Below are 15993 nucleotides of genomic sequence, written 5' to 3'. Positions count from 1 at the left end.
CTTTTCGCAAGGATCACAAATGTTTTAAGTGTGGGAGCAAGGACATGGTTATCGTTCTTGCCCCAAACGAAATGCTCGCAATGAGACTCCTAGAGCTTCCACTATCGAAGCTCCAAAAGAGGATGCTCATTGCAAAGGATCACCTCTCTCCTATGCTTGGGGAAAGGTAAGGGAGCATGATGCCTTCATCTTGTTTGACCCTGGTTCTACTCACAACTTCATATCAATGGAGTTGGCCACCAAGTTGGGCATTCAAGCTTTTGAGATGGGAGATGTTGTAACTGTCAATGCCGCTTTCAAGGGACAACAAGCCTCCGTTACTCCCTTGATTGGGAAGTTGAGGCTTCATGTCCAAAGCTATGTCGACAAAGAAGACTTCTTTATCTCTCCTCTCCAACATGAGGATGCTATCTTAGGGGTACCATGGTTCAACCGCATGGCTGCCAACATGAAGTTCCCTGAAAGGAGAATCTACTTCACCTACAAGGGAAATAATATGTATATAGATTCTAATGAGTCTGGTCGTACTATACCACTTGTAAATCCTCTCGCCCTTGATAAATCAATGAAAAGCTTAGTTTTCGCGTACATGATTTTTGTCAAAGAGTTCCTAAAAGGTCCTAATGTTTCATCAAAGGTGAATGGTAGGAATCAAGAAGAGTTAGACTTGTCTACCTTTCTAAAAGGATTCCAAGATGTGTTCATCAATGATATCCCTATGGACTTACCTCCAAAACGAGGGGATGATGACCATCGAAATGAGCTCCTATCAGGAAGCTCACCGCCTAACAAACCTCCCTATCAAGTTTCACAAGCTCAACAAGAGGAGATCATGAGGCAAGTACAAGGATTGGTAGACAAAGGGATGGTGAGGCCTAGCTCCTCTCCCTTTTGTTCTCCAGTCCTTTTAGTGCAAAAGAAAGATGGTACATACTGCATGTGTGTGGACTATCGTGCACTAAACCATATCACTATCAAAAACAAATTTCCCGTACCTCGGGTAGAAGATCTGTTTGTTAAGCTACAAGGCTCTACCTATTTCAGTAGGATTGACCTTAAAAGTGGCTACCATCAAATAAGGATAGTGAATGAAGACATCCTAAAGACCGCGTTTCATACAACGTTTGGCCTTTATGAATATCTAGTCATGCCTTTTGGCTTGACTAATGCACCAACTACATTCAATCGATTGATGGAGAAAATTTTTAGACCCTACCGCAAATTCACTGGAGTATTCTTTGATGATATCATTATCTACTCCAATTCCTCGGAGGAACACAAGCAACATCTCCAAGTGATTTTTCAAGCATTAAGGGAGAATAAGCTTTTTCTCAATCAAAAGAAAAGCGATTTTTTCCTTCAAGAGATTCAATACTTAGGTCATATTATCTCTCGAGATGGTATCTGTATGGATCCATCAAAGTTGGAGGTAATAAAAGCATGGCCTAATCCAAGGAATCTACATGAGCTAAGAAGCTTTATTGGTATGTGTGCATACTATAGACGCTTCATAGCAAAATTCTCGCAAATAGCAGGACCATTACATGACTTAACAAAGAAAAACGTTAAGTATTCATGGACTGCTAAGGAGAAAAGTGCTTTTGACAAGCTCAAAGAGAAGCTTACCTCCCAACTAGTCCTTATGCTTCCGGATCTCTCAAAGCCATTTGAGGTCCAATGTGATGCTTGTAGTGATTGCCTTGGAGCAGTCTTGCTTCAAGAAGGGCATGCCATATCATATGAGAGCCGAAGGCTCAACACGGATGAACGGGTCTTAGGTATTTATGAGAAAGAGTTGTTAGCTATTCTACATGTCCTAGACACATGGAAGCACTATCTATTGGGGACTCCATTCATTTTACGAATAGACCATCAAAGTCTCAAGTACTTCATGACGCAAACAAAGCTTTCCGACAAACAAATGAGGTGGGCAAATTTTCTTTCGCAATTTAATTTCCACATTACTCACATTGCTGGTAAGCACAATCAAGTGGCTGATGCACTTTCACAATGACCAAAAGTTAACGTTGTGTCAATAGCAACTCACAATGATCTATCTTCTATGATAGCTGAGTATGCTACTGACCTTGACTTTCAAGACATAATGTCGGCCCTTGCTTTGGGGAAGAAAGAGGAACCATTCACCTTGCAGGATGGTTACCTTCTCCATGGAAATAGGCTATGTGGTACCCACTCCCTTCGTGAGAAAGTCATGTTTGAATCCCATGCTCCTCACTATGCGGGGCATAGAGGCATTCAACCTACTCTTCGTGGAGTAGAGACAAACTTTTATTGGCCTACCATGAAAGTGGACATACAAGAGTATGTTTCACAATGTGTGGTATGCCTAAAGACCAAGTATGATAGAGGGAAGCAACCTGGATTACTCCAGCCATTGCCAATTCCTAATTCACCATGGGAGAGTATATCCATGGATTACCCAAGTCTATCCATAGGATTACGGAAATATGGACAATAGTCGACAGGTTTAGCAATCAAGCACACTTTATCACTGTTAAGAAGACTATTCAGGCACACCAAATGGCAACTCTCTTCATATCCCAGATTTTCAAACACCATGGATTGCCAACATCCATCGTGTCATATAGAGATGCTAGAATAACCAGTTTCTGGAAAGGTCTCTTCAAAAATCTAGGTACAAGATTGAATTTCTCTTCGGCCTATCACCCACAAACGGATGGCCAAAGTGAGATAGCCAATGTTACGATTCTTGATCTACTAAAGACCTATGTTACAGAAGTAGATCAATGCTCACAATGGAAAGAATACTTACCTCTTGTAGAGTATGCGTATAATAATACTATCCATACTTCCACGAGAAAAGCGCCTTTTGAAATCATAGAGGGAAGACCTAAAAGTCCCTTGCTACTTAAAGTACATGGGAAGATCTTCGCTGCCGATGAGTATAGCCGTGACCTGCAAGCATCTTTTCAAAAGATTAAAGAGGCTATATCCATCTCCCAACTAAGGCAAAAAGTTGCTGCAGACAAGCACAGAAGGGCCTTAACGTTCAAAGAAAATAAATGGGTCTTACTTAAGTTTCCTAAGGCTCGATTCAGGCAAACAACGGGCAAAAATCCTACGGGCTATCAAAAGTATTATGATAAACTAGCAAAAAGATACTATGGTCCTTTTCAAATTTTGAAGCCAATCAATGAGGTGGCTTATCAACTCAAGTTGTTCAACCATTGGCTCATACACAATGCTTTTCATGTGAGCCTACTCAAGCCCTATAAAGGAGAGCCTCCAAATGAACAATTATTGAAGACTGTCCCGGAATCGAAGATCAAGAAGAGGTACTACAACCCGAAGCTATCCTTCGGCATGAAGACAAGGTACTACGACATGGTAAGATTATCCGACTGTATCTTATTAAGTTCAAAAATTATCCGTTTGAAGATGCTAGATGGATGCAAGGAATCCAACTTAAGGATAGTATGAACCTTGTCAACACTTACAATGCTACATTAGAGTAAGCAAATGTACATGTTTCTTTTAAATGATCAATGTTTTTTTCTTATAGGACTAATTCTCTCTTTATTGTGCACAAATTTAAGTAGTGTGCATAAGAATCATGTTTGGGATGACGACGTCTCTCAAACACCATGTAGAATTTGTCACTCTACTTGGGAGGATCAAATGGACTAAAGAGCAGACATGCTTGCGGCAGATATGTCTCCCAAGCACCAAATGGATTAGTCATCCATCTTGGAATGATGTCGTAGATCAAATGGACTAAAGAGCAGACATGCTTGCGGCAGCTATGTCTCCCAAGCACCAAATGGATTAGTCATCCATCTTGGAATGATGTCGTAGGAAAAAAAGGGATCCTCTACCCGCTAAGATAAATTGACTAATGACTATGGCTTTATCTCTTTTACCTCATACTCGAGGACAATTATGATTTCAAGAGAGAGGTATTGTCATTAAATTTAATATCTAACCAACCCAAATGATTTTCTTATATTAAATTGATAATTTAATGTGGGATAATAAACGAGAACAAGGGTTAAAATATAGACATGTGCTTACGGATCTATCTCAAAACGGGGCCAATGGTAAAGGGGCCCAAATGAGAGATGGTCTGTCAAAGAGCAAGGTCAACTAATGGAGCTTAAAAGACCTTAGGGTTAGCTCCATTAAAGACCTCCAATGGTCAGTGTTAAAAAGTCATTTGACCTTAGGCAAGCTAGGGCTGAGCTTGAGGTGGGAACCCGACCTAAACTTGCCTTTGACCTTAGGCAACAAGCTAGGGCTGAGCTTGAGGTGGGAACTACACCTAAAGTGCTTGTCATGGTTGATGACTAAGGTACTTGAGGTACTTGTCATACTTAATGAGGAAGGTGCTTGAGAAGCTTCCCATGCATGAGGGATAAGGTGCTTGAGTAAAAAAGAGACCCTACAAACTTAATGAGGAAGGTGCTTGAGAAGTTTCCTATACATAAAAGTTTCAAAGTTAGGGGAATCTTTGACCTAACCTTCCACTCACCGAAAGAGCACCCTTTTTCTCAAAGGGCACATGAGACACATGTCAGACTCTCCCTAAGCTTAACCACATGGTGTGCTTGAATGCTATTGGTTGGGCTAAAGAGGGGTCCAATGAGCTTCTAGTTCCATCCAACAAATATCTAGATATTTTCAAGCTCTCTATCTCTCTCTCTCTCTCTAAGGGGTAAGGAAGGACACTTGTCAAAAGACTACCCATGTACTTGACTGCATGTTGCATGTGATTGGCTAGGGGGAGAGGGGTCCAATGAGCTTGAAGCATGTGGAAAAGCCACAACTCACCCCAAGCAAGCAAGGGGGGTGATAGGGGGATATACACCACACACACACTCTTTTTGTGGATCATTCTCACTTGGTGAAAGTTGAGGAACTCCACCTCCTTCTCCAAGCTTGTGAGAAGTGAGAGCCTACACCAACACTCTTGGCTATGGAATGCATATCCTACCAAGAGCCATGATTCAATGCTTAAGCTTTCCATCTTCTCCATCTTCATTACTATGCTATTATGTATGCTAGCAAGAAGAGTAATGATAAGTGGGGAACTATTTCTCTCTCCTATGCAATGTTTCTTCTTCCTCTTCCCTTTCCTCAGTCCCCAATAGCTCTCTCCACCTTCGAAGGTGTTTGAGGCCTTGGGACTGAGGCTTGGGATAGTTAATGCTTTCTACAAAGTTTATGTTATGCTTGTGATGCATGAAGCTTTCCATCTTCATTGCATCACCTAGGTCACAAGGAACACAAAGATTGTATTGTACCAAGTCTCTCTTGATGGGAGAAACTATAATACAAATGCTTATTGAAGGGGGGAACGGCTCCGTATGAATCCGGTCCTCAACTATTGTCATGTTCTCTAAACTCTCTCTCTTGCAAAAGTATTGTTCATGCCAAGTTAACTAAGTACCATGTTTATGTTGCTAACATTAATTAAGTTCACCCGCTATGCTTACAAAGTAATCTCACAAAAGTGCTTCTTCTAATTTCCTAATTCGCTACTCTCAAAATTCATAGGCCATTTCCATTACAACTTGTAACATTTAATGGCCTAATAACTTATGTGTAGCGGAAATTAGCATGAACATAGTGGGCATTTCATTAGAATAGATTCCTAATGAGAATTACAAGAGTGCTTGGGTGGAGAGAGCAACAAAAAGCATAACACCTAGTTAGATAGCATCGACAATACTTTCAAAAGAGAGAGAAATTAAGCTATTGACAACAGCTGAGGACCGGATTTGCATGGAGCCGGTCCCCCCTCCAAAAGGCTTTGTATTATGGTTTCTCCCATCAAGAGAGACATTGTACAATACAATTCTTTGTGTTCCTTCAAGACTAGCTAGTGCAATGAAGATGGAAGCTTCATACACCAAGCAAAACACTTAATCAAACACAACTTGAATTATCCCCGTTCTCAGACCCAAGACCTCACACACCTTCGAAGATGGTGAGAGCTAGCAGGGTATGAGAGTAGATTGAGAGGAAGAAGGAGTATCTTACGAGAAAGATGTACATCTCCTCACATAATCACTCATATTAGCATAGCTTAGCTTAGTAATTAGCTTGGTAGAGGAGATGAGCATGCATTGAAGCTTGGCTCTTGGTTGGATTTGCATCCACATGCCAAGAGAGTGTTGATGTAGGCTTCTATCTCACAAGCTTGGAGTAGGTGATGAGCTCTCCATTAAAGCTTGGGAGGAGATAGAGTATTCTTCCTTCACACATGGTCAAGTGTGAGTGTGTGTGTGTCAATGCCAAGAAAAAATCAGCCCCCTCTCTCTCTTGGGCGAGCCCTAGCTACTAATTTGGTCTGCTTTTTGCCTCATTGGACCTCCCCAAGTCAAGCCAATAGGAATTAAGCAGCATAAGTGATAGCCTTCTGACATGTGTCCCCCTTTCCCCTTTTGTGAGAGCTTTAGGCAATTAAATAATTAAACTAAACTCTCATTGGACCCCTTTGTCTCCTAGCCAATAGAAATCAGGCAAGCCATGGGGCTTCTGAATGCTCATTGGACCCTTTGGGAGACTGCCCAATAGTCTTCTAGGAGACTTAATTCTCATTGGTTTCTTTTATTAAATGTTTTTAAATTAATTAAACTACATTTACTCTAGCTTAATTCTCATTGGTCCACTTCAAGGGTCTTCCAATAGGAATTGGGCACACCTTGTGGGCATCTGGCCTAGGGAGCTGACATGTGTCCCTCATTCCCTTTGTGTAAAGGGAGCCTGTGTGTGTGTGTGTGTGTGTGTGTGTGTGTGGCTTTCTCTCTCATCCCCTACCTTTGGGGCTCGCCCCCTCCCATGTAGGGATGTGCAAAGACTTTTAGGGCACACACAAAGCATCCAATTTTCCCTAGGGTTGACCTTTGGACACAACCTTTGAATTTTGGAACCTTAGCATTTTGGAAGTCTTAATGGGCTGAACCTTGGGGTCTTTTTAGCCCATTGTTGCACATGGCTCTTTTGCAGATGGCCCCCCCTTTGGATCCCTATTTTCCCTCCTTTGGATCCCTACTGTGGCCGATCTGCTGGCTTAACCAATATTCTAGCTTTTTCTCCCTTGGCACTTCCCCACATTAAATGATCAGTTTAATATGAGAAAATCATTTAGGAGAATTAGATATTGATTATTATGACATTACCTCTCTCTTGAAATCATAGTCGTCCTGGACTATGGTGTAGAGAAGATAAAGCATATTGATGAGTCCTTTTCTTAGCGGGTAGAGGATCCCTATGTTACCCTACGACATCATTCCATAATGGATGACTAGTCCATTTGGCGCTTGAGAGCCTGAGGCTGCCGCAAGCATGTCTGCACATTAGTCCTATTAGTCTTCCATAGTAGAGTGACAAGCTCTACTTGGTGTTTGGGAGACGTCGTCTCCGCAAACTTGATCTAAGCATGCATACTACTTCATTTTTGTGCACAAATAAAGAAAAAGAGAGTCTTATAAGACAAAAATTTTGTTCATGTTTAGCATTTTGTACATTTGCTTACTCTTGGGAAGCATTGTAAGCATTGACAAGGTTTAGGTTATCCTTTAATTGTATGCCTTGCATCCATCTAGCATCTTCGAAAGGATAATTCTTAAACTTAATAAGATATCGTCGGATAGTCTTACCGCCTCTTAATACCTTGTCTTCATGTCGGAGAATGGACTCGGGCTGCAGCACCTCCTCTTGGTCCTCGATCTCCGATGGGTCTTCAATAGTTGGTTCTTGAGGTGGCTCTCCTTTGTAAGGCTTTAATAGGCTCACATGAAAAGCATTGTGTATGAGCCAATGATTGGGCAACTTAAGTTGATAGGCCATCTCATTGATTGGCCTAAGAATCTGGAAGGGACCATAGTACCTTTTTGCTAGTTTAGCATAGTACTTTTGGTGGCCCGTAGGATTCTTGCCCGTCGTGTGCCTTAATCGAGCCTTGGGAAACTTTAACAAGACCCAATCGTTTTCTTTAAAGGCTTGGGCTCTTCTGTGCTTGTCAGCAGCATCCTTTTGCCTTTGCTGTGAGATAGAGATAGCATCCTTAATCTTTTGGAAAGATTCTTGTAGGTCTCGGCTATACTCATCTGCAGCGAAGATCTTCCCATGTACCTTAAGTAGCAAGGGACTTTTTGATCTTCCCTCAATTACCTCGAAAGGTGCTTTTCCTGTGGAAGTATGTACAGTGTTATTGTAAGCATACTCTACTAAGGGTAAGTACTTCTCCCATTGGGATCTTTGATCTACTTCCGTTACATAGGCTTTTAGTAGATCGAGAATGGTTAGGTTAGCTATTTCACTTTGGCCATCAGTTTGTGGATGATAGGCCGAAGAGAAGTTTAGCCTTGTTCCTAAATTCTCAAAGAGACCCTTCCAGAAATTACTGGTCATTCTAGGATCTCTATCCGACACTATGGACATTGGCAAGCCATGGTACTTGAAAATTTGTGAAATGAAGAGGGTTGCCATTTGATGGGCTTTGATAGTCTTTTTGACAGGTATAAAATGAGCTTGTTTACTGAACCTGTCTACTATCGTCCATATCCCCGTATTCCCATGGATAGACTTAGGCAATCCAAAGATAAAATCCATGGATATGCTCTCCCAAGGTGAATTAGGGATTGGCAAGGGTTGAAGCAATCCAGGTTGCTTCCCTCTATCAAATTTTGTCTTTTGACATACCACACATTTGGAAACATACTCTTGTATGTTCACTTTCATGGTAGGCCAATAGAAATATGTTTCAATTCCCTTTAAGGTAGACTGAATCCCTCTATGCCCCGCATATGGGGGAGCATAAGATTCATACATTACTTTCTCACGTAGTGAGTTAGTAACGCATAGTCTATTGCCATAGAGAAGATAACCATCTTGTAAAGTAAATGGTTCTTCTTTCTTCCCTAATGCAAGGGTTGAAATCACATCTCTAAAATCGGGATCAATAGCATACTCATCTATCATTCAAGATAGATCATTGTGAGTTGCTATGGAAACCGCATTCACTCTCGGTCGTCTTGAGAGTGCATCGGCTACTTGATTATGCTTGCCAGCAATGTGAGCAATATGAAAATGAAATTGCGAAAGGAAATTTTCCCACCTCATTTGTTTGTCGGAGAGCTTGGTCTGCGTCATGAAGTACTTAAGACTTTGGTGATCCGTTCGCAGAATGAAAGGAGTCCCCAATAAATAGTGCTTCCATGAGTCTAAGGCATGTAGAACTGCAAGGAGTTCTTTTTCATATATGCCTAGAGCTTGCTCAACAGGGTCGAGCCTTCGACTCTCATAGCCTATGGCGTGCCCTTCTTGGAGCAAAACAGCCCCAAGGCAATCACCACAAGCATCACATTGGACCTCAAATGGTTTTGAGAGATCCGGTAGTGTAAGCACAGGTTGAGAGATAAGCTTTTCTTTAAGCTTTTCGAAAGCATTGTTCTCCTTAGCAGACCATGTATACCTAACACTTTTCTTTGTTAGGTCATATAATGGTCCCGCAATTTGTGAGAACTTTTCTATGAAGCGTCTATAGTATGCACACATACCTATAAAGCTTCTTAGTTCATGAAGATTCCTTGGTTTAGGCCATCCTTTTATTACCTCTAACTTGGATGGATCCATTTGGATGCCATCTTGAGAGATAATGTGACCTAAATACTGAATCTCTTGCAAGAAAAATTCACTTTTCTTTCGATTAACATAAAGTTTATTCTCTCTTAAAACTTGAAATATTACGTGGAGGTGTTGCTTGTGTTCCTCCAATGAATTAGAGTAGATGATAATATCATCAAAGAACACTCCAGTGAAGGTTCGATGAAGCCTGAACAGCTTCTCCATCAAGCGGTTGAATGTGGCTGGTGCATTGGTCAAGCCAAAAGGCATGACAATGTATTTGTAAAGACCAAATGTAGTACGAAATGCGGTCTTTACAATGTCTTGATCAACTATCCTTATTTGATGATAGCCACTTTTTAGGTCAATCCTACTGAAGTAGGTTGATCCTTGTAGCTTATCAAATAGGTCTTCTACCCGTGGAACGGGAAACCTATTCTTGATAGTGATCCTATTTAGTGCTCTATAGTCGACACACATACGATATGTGCCGTCTTTCTTTTGCACTAATAGCACAGGTGAGCAAAATGGAGATGAGCTAGGCCTAACCATGCCCTTCTCAACTAACTCATGCACTTGCCGCATAATCTCCTCTTGTTGAGCTTGAGAAACTCTATAAGGAGGTTTGTTAGGCGGTGAACTCCCTGGAAGAAGTTCAATTGCATGGTCATCATTACCTCGTTTAGGAGGTAGCTCAGAAGGGATGTCGTCAATAAAAACATCTTGAAACCCCTTGAGAAAATTGGATAACTCTAATTCCTTTTGGTTGCTTTTATTTTCTTTTGCTAAAGCATTAGGTTCATTTTGAGAATCTTTAACAAAAATCATGTACACGGAAATAGAGCTCTTTATTGACTTGTTGAAAGCTAGTGTATGTACAATGGGGATGGTGTTACCCATCTCCTTAGCATCTATATACATGTCTTTTTCCCTGAACTTAAAGGAGATTCTCCTTTCAGGAAATTTAACATCGGCAGCCAGGTGGTCAAACCATGGTGCCCCTAGGATTACATCCTCATGCTTGAGAGGAGAGATAAAGAAGTCCTCTTTGTCCACATAGCCTTGGACATGAAGCCTCAATTTCCCGATTAAGGGAGTGATTGAAGCTTCTTGCCCCTTGAAGGCACTGTCTGAGGGTAGGATATCTCCCATCTCGTAGGATTGTATGCCTAGCTTGGTGGCTACCTCCATAGATATGAAATTGTGAGTAGAACTAGGGTCAAAGAGAATAAAAGCATCATGTTCTCTTACCTTTCCCCAAGCATGGCATAGAGGAGATCCTTTGTGGTGAGTTTGGTGAATCTCCTCCTCTTGGATTTCAACCAAAGAAGCTCTAGGAGGATCTTGGCGGTTGTTCTTTTGGGGACAAGCGCGGTACGCATGCCCTTGTTCGCCGCACTTGAAACACCGGTTATCCTTACGATAACGCTCAAGCTCTTCAGGAGAGAGTTTATTCTTTCCTTTGTAAACTCCCTTCTCTTTAGCTTTGTTGGAATTGCCCTTAGGAGACTTTTGGACATTGTCCTTCCCCTTAGGCTCATCGGAACCCTTGTTTTCCGGGGGCTTATTATTTCTTTTACCCCTCGTTTGGAAATTGATTCGAGAGGCCACCATAGTATGGTGTATTACCGCCGATATGGTACGTGGCCTTTGGGAGTTGACATACTCCGCCATTTCTTCGGTTAAGCCCGCACAAAATTGTTGCTTTTGCTCTCCAAAATCCAACTTTTTGAAGACAGTGGCTTTGAGTTGTAGGTCCCAAAACTTGTCTACATATTTGTGGATGGATTCATTGGGAGAGAGCTTTAAGCTTCGCCATTCGGTGAGTACTTTGTCTTTGGCATCGGTGGCCAAAAACTGCTTCATAATGGAAGCTCTTAAAGCCTTCCATGTTCGTGGAGCTTCACCGTTGGCTCGTAGGCTAGACCACCATTGTCTGGCGGACTTTTGAAAGTGCATAGCTACATGGCGTAGCTTAGAGGACTCCGTGAAGCCCTCATCTCCAAACACCGCATCGAATTGCTGGATAAAGGCCAAGACTTTGTCCGTAGCACCGAAGGTGCCATCATAGGTAAGGAAAGAGATGCTCTTCCCTCCCTCTTTAAATTTCTTCAGCTTGGACGACCTCTTCCATGCGGCATAGGATTTCCTATGGCCTCTTCTTTTTGATGGTTCAAAAGTTGCACCATCACTTTCTTCAGAAGGTGAAGAATTTGAAGAAGGTGGAGAAGAGGGTGACCTCTTTCTCGCCTTTTTCTTGTCTTGATCTTTGTCGTCTTCACCATAGCTTTCATAAGAGGAAGAGGATGAAGAAGATGGAGAAGAGGGTGTCCTCTTTCTCGCCTTTTTCTTCTCTTGCTTTTTATCATCCCTCTTTGAATTGTGGTGAGGAGAAGAATACGATGGTCTTCTCCGCTTTGGTGGTGATGGAGAGCGTTTAGCCCGCCGTCTTCGTGGAGCCATCTCCGCCGAGGTGGCGGGAGACTCGCTTCTTTCTCGTTCCTTCGGTGGAGGCTCTTGAGTTCTCCTTTGGGAAGGAGATGCATCATCAAGAAGTAAATTCTTGAGCCCTTCATATGGATTCTCTTCTTCTTCCCGAATCGGAGAGAGACCTCTTTTGGTAGTCTCACAAGGAGGCTTCCTAGGTGTTCTCTCGTCATGGTGATGAGCTTGGAGAATCCCGTGAGCACGGAGCTGCCATTGCACTTCACTTTGGAGAGATGGATTGCCCATGGCTTGTTGAAGCCTAGAAACAAGATAGTTAACAAGCATTGAAGCATCATTAGTAGCTTGCTCATGAGCAAAATCAAATTTATCAACATTAATTTCACTCTCTTTACTATTGTCAGCCATTCTAACAACTTTTAGGTGTAAACTTTTTAGGTATACTTTGGCACTTCGAGCCCTAGTTGCTACTCCTCTTTACCCCTTTAGAAAAAGCACTCAAGCTACTGTACCCGCGGCTCGAATACCATTAATTGCAAGGAATAGAAGAGAGGGTCTTTCGACACCAAGACAGCACCGGCTCCTGTCAAGCTTCTAATAGCTCAATAGTGGTTAAGCCGTAGGCAAACCCCGTAGGACTCCACTATTAAGACCATAGCTCTCGACGATGATGCCCCGTTAACTGCACAAAGGCAGGCACACTGCAAGGCTGAAAAATCCCTATTCTACTTACTCACAGGCAATTAATAATACCAACCATTTGTAGCTAGCTTGAGGACCTCCCTTCTTGAGCAAGAAAAGAGAAACCTTGAGCTCTGATACCAATGTAACATTTAATGGCCTAATGACTTATGTGTAGCGGAAATTAGCATGAACATAGTGGGCATTTCATTAGAATAGATTCCTAATGAGAATTACAAGAGTGCTTGGGTGGAGAGAGCAACAAAAAGCATAACACCTAGTTAGATAGCATCGACAATACTTTCAAAAGAGAGAGAAATTAAGCTATTGACAACAGTTGAGGACCGGATTTGCATGGAGCCGGTCCCCCCTCCAAAAGGCTTTGTATTATGGTTTCTCCCATCAAGAGAGACATTGTACAATACAATTCTTTGTGTTCCTTCAAAACTAGCTAGTGCAATGAAGATGGAAGCTTCATACACCAAGCAAAACACTTAATCAAACACAACTTGAATTATCCCCGTTCTCAGACCCAAGACCTCACACACCTTCGAAGATGGTGAGAGCTAGCAGGGTATGAGAGTAGATTGAGAGGAAGAAGGAGTATCTTACGAGAAAAATGTACATCTCCTCACATAATCACTCATATTAGCATAGCTTAGCTTAGTAATTAGCTTGGTAGAGGAGATGAGCATGCATTGAAGCTTGGCTCTTGGTTGGATTTGCATCCACATGCCAAGAGAGTGTTGATGTAGGCTTCTATCTCACAAGCTTGGAGTAGGTGATGAGCTCTCCATTAAAGCTTGGGAGGAGATAGAGTATTCTTCCTTCACACATGGTCAAGTGTGAGTGTGTGTGTGTCAATGCCAAGCAAAAATCAGCCCCCTCTCTCTCTTGGGCGAGCCCTAGCTGCTAATTTGGTCTGCTTTTTGCCTCATTGGACCTCCCCAAGTCAAGCCAATAGGAATTAAGCAGCATAAGTGATAGCCTTCTGACATGTGTCCCCCTTTCCCCTTTTGTGAGAGCTTTAGGTAATTAAATAATTAAACTAAACTCTCATTGGACCCCTTTGTCTCCTGGCCAATAGAAATCAGGCAAGCCATGGGGCTTCTGAATGCTCATTGGACCCTTTGGGAGACTGCCCAATAGTCTTCTAGGAGACTTAATTCTCATTGGTTTCTTTTATTAAATGTTTTTAAATTAATTAAACTACATTTACTCTAGCTTAATTCTCATTGGTCCACTTCAAGGGTCTTCCAATAGGAATTGGGCACACCTTGTGGGCATCTGGCCTAGGGAGCTGACATGTGTCCCTCATTCCCTTTGTGTAAAGGGAGCCTGTGTGTGTGTGTGTGTGTGTGTGGCTTTCTCTCTCATCCCCTACCTTTGGGGCTCGCCCCCTCCCATGTAGGGATGTGCAAAGACTTTTAGGGCACACACAAAGCATCCAATTTTCCCTAGGGTTGACCTTTGGACACAACCTTTGAATTTTGGAACCTTAGCATTTTGGAAGTCTTAATCGACTGAACCTTGGGGTCTTTTTAGCCCATTGTTGCACATGGCTCTTTTGCATATGGCCCCCCCTTTGGATCCCTATTTTCCCTCCTTTGGATCCCTACTGTGGCCGGTCTGCTGGCTTAACCAATATTCTAGCTTTTTCTCCCTTGGCACTTCCCCACATTAAATGATCAGTTTAATATGAGAAAATCATTTAGGAGAATTAGATATTGATTATTATGACACAACTCCTGACATGCCAAAGTGGGTTTTTAAGAAATCTTCAATAACAATGGCAAGAGAAGGAGGTGTCTCTAACTTCTTTTTGGGAATTCCATGAATAACAATGTTCTTGGAACATCGCTCCTGTTTCTTCAACTCCTCTACATCCATATTCTCAACATTCTTTGTTTGCTCCATAGTTTGCATGAGGGAGGAATTAGAAACCACATTGCTACCACATACATCCTCCCAAGACTTGTTTGTGCAAACATTTTTCATGTTGCATACATCTCGGCTCATGGTGTCAAATTTCTCCTCTTTCAATACACGGTCATGCTCTACCTTGATCATGTGCTCCTTCAAAGCATTCAAGTCCACAAGAGAGCATTTTCATTCCCTGACTTCCTCTTCAAGTTGCATCAAACTTGTTGTTCGCATCTCAAGTGTCCTCTTGAGATTCCCATTTTGAACCACAAGAACCCTTAGCGTGCCATTCTCCATTGCAAGTGCCCGTAAGTCTTCACCTTGTTTGTTTACAGTCTCTTCCAATGATACCAAGTATGCCATGATCACGGTTTTCAATGTCATTGGTTGAGTGGTTCTGTTGGTATCTCCACACTTAGGAGATTTTGGATCATTCTCTACAATGGTTGTGGACCTTGTTGAAGAAGAAGAACCCTTACGAGTGCCCGAAGACATTATATGTAAAATAAGAGATTAGAGCCAACTTCCCTGAACATGTTCACTTCAGAAATGCTGCTACAAAAACGCCTTTCATAATTTTATAAGCGAATGATTGTACTTTGACTTTATTATCTCTCTCTAATTTTCCTCCTAGTTGGACACTCAAAACTAGTTATTTGGACAGGAATTTGCAGCTTGCAAATCATCCTTGAGCTTGTGTATGTCATTACTCAAGTTAAAAAGATTCACAACACTACTGATACAAAAATCAATTAATTTCACGAAATCATAAAAAGTTGAAAAAGATCAAGAACCTTCAAGCTTTAAAATGTGCAACCACAGCTATTTGATATTTGATTCACTTAATCTTGTAATTTTATAGTGATCTCTTACACATATCCTATGTTCTCACGTCATTCTTTTTCGGGTTTGATTTTGTTGACACTTGTTTGACTTCTTTTTTGCATGCTCAAAAAGGCCTTAGAGAACAAGGGATTAAAGAGTGCATTCATAAGAGTTTGATCCCATGATGTGAAGTATTGAGTCAATGATTTTTTTAATATTTTAATTTGAGAAAAAGTCCTTTTATCTAAAAACCTCCTAAAGGTAAACTGTTTTATTATCTCATATGCTTTTTAGACCTACCTTTTCTTATGAAAGCATTACAATATTCATTTGTTTTAGTTTATCAATGGGTCCCTTTATTTTTTTATTTTCATTTTACTTTTTTTTTTCAATTTATTTTGTTTTAAAATATCAATGTGCACCTTTTCACCTTGTTGTTTAAATGGGACCCCTTTGTAACATATGAGCCACTCGGGATTATGTGGATATCATGGATAATACAATCTA

Source organism: Adiantum capillus-veneris, chromosome 6, assembly GCF_014529385.1.
Source record: "Adiantum capillus-veneris isolate H3 chromosome 6, ASM1452938v2, whole genome shotgun sequence".
Lineage (NCBI taxonomy): Eukaryota > Viridiplantae > Streptophyta > Polypodiopsida > Polypodiales > Pteridaceae > Adiantum > Adiantum capillus-veneris.
Note: the sequence above shows the minus strand (reverse complement) of the source record.